Consider the following 8,015-nt stretch of genomic DNA (forward strand, 5'->3'; position numbering starts at 1 on the left):
ATGTTGTGGATGTATTGGCAGTAGCAAGTCTCGGTATTTGCTCTGCCGCAGCAGCAGCAGCAGCAGCAGTGTAACAGATCTATTCTGCCAAGACCAAATACATTAACACTGTCATGTACATTACCATGTCAATCCCTCTGAGAGTTGTCATGACAGAAATACAGAGTTCTGGCATGAAACTCTAGATTGTGCAGTCCGATAGGTCTAGCTCAATCTTACCTGATGACATCATTGTCACATGGCAGCTGATTGGTTCTCTCCTGTATCGGTAGCCAATGACCTCACTGCTCAACCTTCAAATATATGACTAGTGCTTGCCGTAACAGTTGCAGCTTGCTTCAGAAACCCTCCACTAGAAAGTTCCAGAGTTAGAGGGTCAAATTAAGATGGAACAGATGTGTTTTTAGTCGTTTCTTGAAGATGGCTAAGGACTCAGCTGCTCGGATTGAGTTGGGCAGGTCATTCCACCAGGAGGGAACAGTTAATGAAAAAGTCTGTGATAGTGATTTTTTGCCTATTTGAGATGGCACAACAATGCGTAGTTCACTTGCAGAACGCAAGCTTCTAGAGGGCACATAACTCTGAAGTAATGAATTTAGGTAAAGGGGTGCAGAGCCAGTGGTGGTTCTGTAGGCAAACATTAATGCCTTCTTGATTCCTTGATTAATTTCCAGTCCAAACCAATCTAGAGTCTGCACCGGTTCAAATCAATCCAGAATCTGCTACTGTTCAAACCAGTTCAGAATCTGCTCCAGGGTTTGTTCTGATCTATGAGTCTGCCCAGGAATTCATTCCAGTTCAAGAGTCTGCTCCAGTGTCGGCTCCAGCCCCTAAATCCACTCCAGTGTTGGCTGCAGCCCTTGAAACTGCTCCAGTGTTGGCTCCAGCCCCTGAGTCTGCTTCAGTGTTAGCTCCAGCTCCAGAATCCGCTCATTTCTTCAACCTCAGTCAAGAGCCTGCTCCAACCCCTGAATTCAAGCTCGTCCTAGAGTTTGGTCACGAGTCCGCTCCAGGTCCAGAGATCAGTATCAAAGCTGTTATGGTCTCTAAATGTACATGGGAGCCCACTCTATCCCTTGAATCGGCATCGGAGCCCTTTTGTGCCTTTGAAGTAACTGGAGTATCCCAGTCCTTGAGTCTGTATGAGATATCCATCCAGACCAAAAGTTCGCTCCAGACCATAGTCTAGTGAAGGCTCCAGTCCCTGAGCACGGTACAGTGATGGCTTCAGCCCCTGAGTTCAGTCCAGAGACCACTCCAGATTGTTCTCCAAGTTCCCATGTAAAGGCCATGTATATTAGCCAAACCTCCTTTCCTCCATTACGGTCAGGATGACCGTCACTAGCCTCCTCACCATGGTTAGAATGACAGATGGAATCTCCTGTTCTCCTGTGTTCTGGCTATGGCGGCCGATGGAATCTCCTGTCTTCTGTTTCCCGGCCATGCAGGCTGACAGAATCTCCTGTTTTCCTGTCTCCTGTGTCCCGGCCAATATGACAACCGATGGAATCTCCTGTCCTCCTGTCTTCTGTGTGCCAAGTTTCCTCGACGTGACCATGAAGGTCATCCCCAAGCTCCCAGTTTGCCTTGATGTAGCCCTGCAGGCCATCCTATGTACCCTCGTCACTGCCACAGAGGCCGAACAAAATCCCTTCATAACGGCTACTGTGGCCGATCAAGCTCTCCTCGTCACGGCCTTGATGGTAGCTCTTGAGCTATCTGCTTATCTTTGTTTCATTACGTCTGTCAAAATCAGCTATTCAGACGTCAACAAGTCCGCCGGCACTCCAGATGTCCGCAAATTTGTCAGCATTCCGGACTTCAGCAAGTCTGCTGGCACTCCAGATGCCCGTCTCTCAGCCAGCACCCCAGATCCCTACAAGCCAGCCAGTCCTCCGGCACTCCAGACATCCTCAAGCCTCTCACCCATCCAGGTGATTACAAGCAAACTGATTTGTCTGGGGTTTGAGTCACCTTTTTGGATGTGGTGGTCATCTGCTCTGCCCTGGTGGTCTTCAGCTCCATCGGCTCCACTATGGTGGTCTTCTGCTCCGCCATGGGGATCCACGGTCCCATCTGCTTCGCCCTGGCTTCCTGCTCTGGCCCTTGAACTACCAGCACTGCCATGGTCCCCTAAATTACCTGCACCGCCATGGCTCTCTGAGCTGCCGGCACCTCCCTGAATTACTAGGTTGCCGGTGCCATCCTGGTGGTTCCCTATTTCCGTGACAGTATCAAGGTGACTGTCCACTTTTCCAGTGACCACACACTCTTGAAAGGCTTTTCCTCATTTTATTTTTTTTTTCAAAGGAAGAAGGAAAATAATAATAATAATAATAAAATCAGTAAAGAGTTGTAAGTTTCAAATCAAACATATCAGCTCCAGGATATCAATCAAATTAAATCAAGTAATTCAAAAACACAAAATTACAGAACTATCTACAAGATATTAAAAAGTTCAGTGCTCACCTAAGCTGCATTTATTTAATAAAAATACAGTATAAACAGTAATACTATGAAATTATATATTTTTTATAAATTTGAAAATAATATTATAACAAATAATTTTATTATTTTTTGAAAAGCATGATATATTTATTTTTATTTAATTACAGTAATAGAAAGTTCAAAAGAACTCACTTATTTGATATAGAAATTTGTAACATCATAAATGTCTTTACTGACACTTTTGATCAATTTAATGCATCTTTGCTGAAAAAAGGTTATATACAAAAAGCATATACTGTACATAAAATATTATAATTATATAATTATTGTATTAAGACCAGCCAGGGAAGGTTTATACCTTATCATTAAAAATCTGCTTCTTTATGGGGAAAAAGTGAATAGGATTTGTAGTGTTTGGCATTTTTTATTACTTTTCTGTGCTTTTAACAATTATTATTTTGTTAATTAGTCATTTTTATTAGAAATTTTAAGGTTATACAAATATATTTAATTTTTTTACTTGTTGAGTCATGATTTGAGTATGATGCTGACTGCCATTTCGTTCTGTGTATCACAGGTAATGTTACATGCACTGCCAGATTGACGAGGATGAAATCTCACAATTGCTGACTGCACACAGGAAGTTGAGCTGAGGGCCAGTGTGAGACACACAAAAGGCAAGCCTAAAATCAGATTTTACAGCCTGTTTATTCTCAACTAAGCTATAATATTTTAGTCATCATTATTTTAGTCACTTTGTTAAACAGACAGTTTGTTAGCTGGATGTTGTTGTATCAAAGGCACAGATATGCAATCAAAAGCAAATAGCACACATCGTTCAAAAATTCCTTCCTTGAGAAATAGCCTTTTGGCCACTAGAGGGTATTGTCAGAACATTAGTCATTTTTCAACACAGAGGATTTTTTAATTATATTATATTCATATTAATTTAATATGAATATTGAGTCTCATGCAAATAGCTATTAATGCATGAGATGGCAAATTATTTGCAGCTTAGATAACTGTATGCACAAAACTATAGTGCAAAACAAAGTGACTAACCCTACATCAGAAAAAAATATTTTTATTATACTTTTATTTAATATTAATGGACCACACAGTTTGTGCAAAAGATAATTATAAAGTAGGGGAGAGCGGTGCACAAAGTAACACTTTTTGACTTTCTCAGTTTGAGTAAATCCACATGGGGTTCAGAGTATAATTTTTTATCCACAGTAATTTCACACTTGTCTAGTACAAATATGTCGCTTTGTTTCATAATTTTCTTTATTTACCCTCAAAAATTGGAAGTGAAATGTGACAACATGCCCCGTAGGTGGGGTATATAATGTTGATATGGTAACTAGTAAATGCTGAAAATTTGGTTATGCTAGCATGTGTGGAAATATTTAAACTACATGTTACAACTTACCCCGCGTTACTTTGTGCCCCGCGCTCCCCTACCACACTTTTTGTGCAAAAAGAAATTATAAAAAGTTTGTTTTGACCAGAAATAATTTAAATATGAAGGTATAAATGTGGAGAAGAAGGTGGAGACTTTTAAGTCACATTTGAGGTAAAAGCCCCAAATGTGTAAAAGTGTACTTTTTGGTGCCATAATAATAGTGCAAAATATTTTTCAAAATATTTAAAATACATATTTATTCAAAATAACAACCTCAGCCTAATTTTATGATATTAGTCATCTGAAATCAGATTTGAATAATTTCAAACAGGTGTCTTGGAAATGTGACAACATTTTTTTTACTAAATTTGGTGACAAAAGTTTAGTGCTTGTTACTAAATCATGCTTTTAGTCTTAGTGGACAAAGCCAATGTTACATTTGCATATGTGGCCCCTGTGCTCAATACTTTATTTGTTGTGTTGTCTTGCAGTTGGGTTTGACACTGCAGCTTGAACAGAGTCACCAGTGCTGTAAGGAGAGAGGTTATGAGATGAGAGAAATCACCCTGACTTGCAGTAAAAACTCCCCAACCCACTTCACATACAGGCATGTCACATGCTGCGAATGCAAGGTTGAAGGTTAAGATTGCCTGACATACATGCATGAAAATCTGCTTCATGTTACATGTGATTAACTTCAGTGTGTGTGTGTGTGTGGGGGTGTTGAATATGCACAGTTAATAATTAGCTGCTGATGTGTGGGATGATTTAGTTTCAAGCCAAACGAACACATTTCTGCCATTTGTACTTTTCAGTATATTTCAAGTGAATCAGCTTTATTGATTTTCGGTCATCTGTCTGTGCCAAAATCAATGCTTTTTCTTGTTATATAATAATCACTATTTTATTTTGTTTTGCCATAAACCTACCGCAAGTATGTGCAATATATTTCAATTATTACTTTAATTTGAACTGTTTTATAGTTTTTGACCATGACAGATTTGAATAATGCCATATCTGTACTCTGAATGTGATTTAATGACCAAATCAAACTTGTGATTGTAACCTGATATCAGGTGTCAAGGCCTCAAAGTGAAGGATCATTTCTCAGGCACAGGAACTAGAGTGAAAGTTTTCACTGTTCAATAAACTACACAGACTGTTTCCAGTGACTGCACTCACCCTGGCCGGACTTACATTGGGCTTGACTGGACTGCAGCCCATGGGTCCCCACCTTTACCAGTTTACGTTTGTTTGATTTGTTCAGTTATATACCAGTCAGAAATTATTAGATGCATTTCCACTGTGCACGCAAGGGCTAACAGCTTCCATAATCAAACAGCATAAACTGGTATTTATGATTATTTCACATAGAAGAAGTACACACAAACTGAATCACGTCTGCGGCGATTAATTTGTGATCACATAGCTACTTTACACAGCTCCATTAATCCTTTAGCCCAAAAGAGCACATATTTAGAAAGATAATGATAAATTATCATATGTTCACACATCATTTCTTTACAGAGGATGATTGATTCTATATTATATTAATGTTCCACTAAATTATGTGATCTGAAGAGTTTTGAGCACTCTCTTCCGTCTCACTGCCATCACACATAGTGGGGCAGAAATGTCATCAAAATGCTAAAAAAAATATATATAATTAACCATTTAAAGGGGTCATATGATGCTATTTTAAAGATCATTATTTTGTGTATTTGGTGTAACAGAATATGTTGACATGCTTTAATGTTCAAAAAACACATTATTTTTCAAATACTGTACATTATTGTAGTTCCTCTATGCCCCGCCTCTCTCAAACGCGTCGTTTTCTACAAAGCCAAAGTGCTTTTGCTTTCGCACAGAAACACACAGCGTCTCCCTGACATTTCTGCATCAACACTACTGCGGTTCCTGAAACCACGCCTTCTTTCTTTGCATGCACATTTGGGCGGCATTACGCAAATATTTCCACATCGTGACGTAGACATGTGGGGGCGTGTTTGAATGAGGCGTTTTAGCCCGGTCTGGATCAGCCTTCTCTTTTAGATAGAATAAATCCTTTTGTGGGAGACTTTGAGCTTTGTAACTCTGCAGATCTTATACATGCACAAATAGCTACATAACACACTAAAGAAAAGGAAAAATAGAAATCGCATCATATGACCCCTTTAATCAGTTTCTGGTCATATAGGAGTTAGCCTATCACACAAACAAGAGTCCTGTTTTTCCAAACATCTGCACAATCGCAAATGTAAAATAAACAACAAGTTACTGAGTAACTTTCAGACACAAAATTCCTTTTTACTCCATCAAAAAGAAAATAGAACTAACAGCAGAACTGCTGCGTCTCTGAGCAACACGGTGTTCTGTTCCTCCGCCTTACAAGGACCAGTAAATGTTTCAATCAGGCTATAAGTACAGTCGTTTGCTAAGTTAAATGAATTCACATTTTAAACGAATCGGTTGATTTAAGTGTTCAACTCACTCATTAAGACAGTCACTTGCTGCCAGCTACTGGTGGTTGTAGTTTCATATTTAAAAAAGTAGCTTATTTCATTTTTGCAATCATTTAATATTTCTACATTCAAATGTTATATTTAAACTTTACATAATTTATGCAGAATCTATCTATGGATTTTGTTGATAGTGATTTAATTTGATTGTTAATAGCAAACATGTATTTTTATTCAGATTGCATTTATTGATTCAATTTAAGAATCTGGGCCCGTATTCACAAAACATTTTATCTTACTACTAAGAGTTTCATATTCAAATAAAGGTTTTTAAATAAAAAAGGTTAATTGCCACATTCAAATAAAGATTTTAAAATGAAGGCTAAGTGTCACTAATAAACAAGTATATATTCAGCTAATTGTCAACCTCTCTCTATGTATGCTTCTCGCAAATAATTAGTCAATATGCATATAAACAGCCTTTTAATTGAGTAGAATAATCATAGCTGATAGTAAGACATGCAAACATAAAAGAAAACCAAACTGGACGCGAGAACAGCTATATATTAAGGATATAATCAAACATTTGGAGTTGGGGTAACTTTCAAACCAAAGCCGATACATTTTTAAAAGCTCATTGTCATCAAATGTTTCTTAAATGTTTATATTCCGAGGCAGATTGCTGGCAACAGCCATTTTAGGATAGTTCAGATTTTGTCTTAGTGACTTAGGAGTCCTCTTCACTACTCCTAACGTTTCACAGATTTAGGAGCTAGTTTTAGCGCTAAAACGTTTTGTGAAATACTCCTAGAACAAAAATGTAGGAGATTTAAGATATACGATTTTCTCCTAAATCGGCAAGTTATGAGCTACTTTTAGCTTCAAGATGTTTTGTGAATATGGGCCCTGACATAAGTGGACAGATATGAAAATAAATTTGTATAATACTAATACATCGCTGGCTTTTTTGTTGTTGTTGCTCAGTTCTATTTCAGGGTTTTGGTCTCTCAACTGAGAGAGCACATCCTATTTATTGTATTATAATAATTTAATATTACATCTAAACTTTTACTAGGCTAGACATGCTGCACATTAATTGTACTATATATAAGCCTCGAAGCATTTTTACATTTTTGTATATTTTGTGTTACTGCATAATGATGTTCTAGTTGAGGGCATTTGTAGCGTTATAGGTATAGGGCCCCAAACATAACCTCAAGCCCAGGGGCCCCTGGCCCCCTAAGTCCTGCCTTGGCACTCAGCTTTCACTGCAGCGTCCCATCTCTGTTTGTCCAAAGCATATATGAGGCAACATTGGTCTGTTCTGCCCTCTGTACCTCTGGGAAACCCCAGCCCCCCTCGCTGCAGAGAAGTGATCTATTGACATGATCAGCAGATGGACATGACTGTTTGGTTATTGATTAGAGGAGATTTTATAACATTGAATGATAAGGCCTTACCTGTGAGCAAACTGCCAGAGTCCTCCAACCATTCTGAGGGACACAGACAACAGGACAGGTATATATGATCTCTGTATCTCTTACTGTCTGACTGTTTTTCTTGTTGTTTTTTAAATATCCTGTTTTCACGTGTTGCAGAGACGATTTATCTGTATCAATATGCATTGTATTCTTTTAGACTATGCACATGACTAGGGCTTTTTGTCACATCTGTGAATATTTCTAGTTTTATTTATTTATATA

At 38.3% G+C, this 8,015-nt stretch overlaps 1 protein-coding gene across 1 annotated transcript in view; it reads left to right on the forward strand.

Moving 5' to 3' along the window:
* Positions 1–7,737: 7,737 nt before the first annotated feature.
* The window catches only part of LOC107716209 (solute carrier organic anion transporter family member 1C1-like), a 25,086-nt gene continuing 24,808 nt past the window's right edge, over positions 7,738–8,015 (forward strand). The window contains exon 1 of the mRNA XM_016522586.1: positions 7,738–7,830. The gene's annotated coding sequence lies outside the window, so the exon portion shown is untranslated. The remainder of the gene's footprint in view (positions 7,831–8,015) is intronic.

The sequence above is a fragment of the Sinocyclocheilus rhinocerous genome, unplaced genomic scaffold (assembly GCF_001515625.1).
Source record: "Sinocyclocheilus rhinocerous isolate Xijiao unplaced genomic scaffold, SAMN03320098_v1.1 scaffold3022, whole genome shotgun sequence".
Taxonomy (NCBI): Eukaryota; Metazoa; Chordata; class Actinopteri; order Cypriniformes; family Cyprinidae; genus Sinocyclocheilus; species Sinocyclocheilus rhinocerous.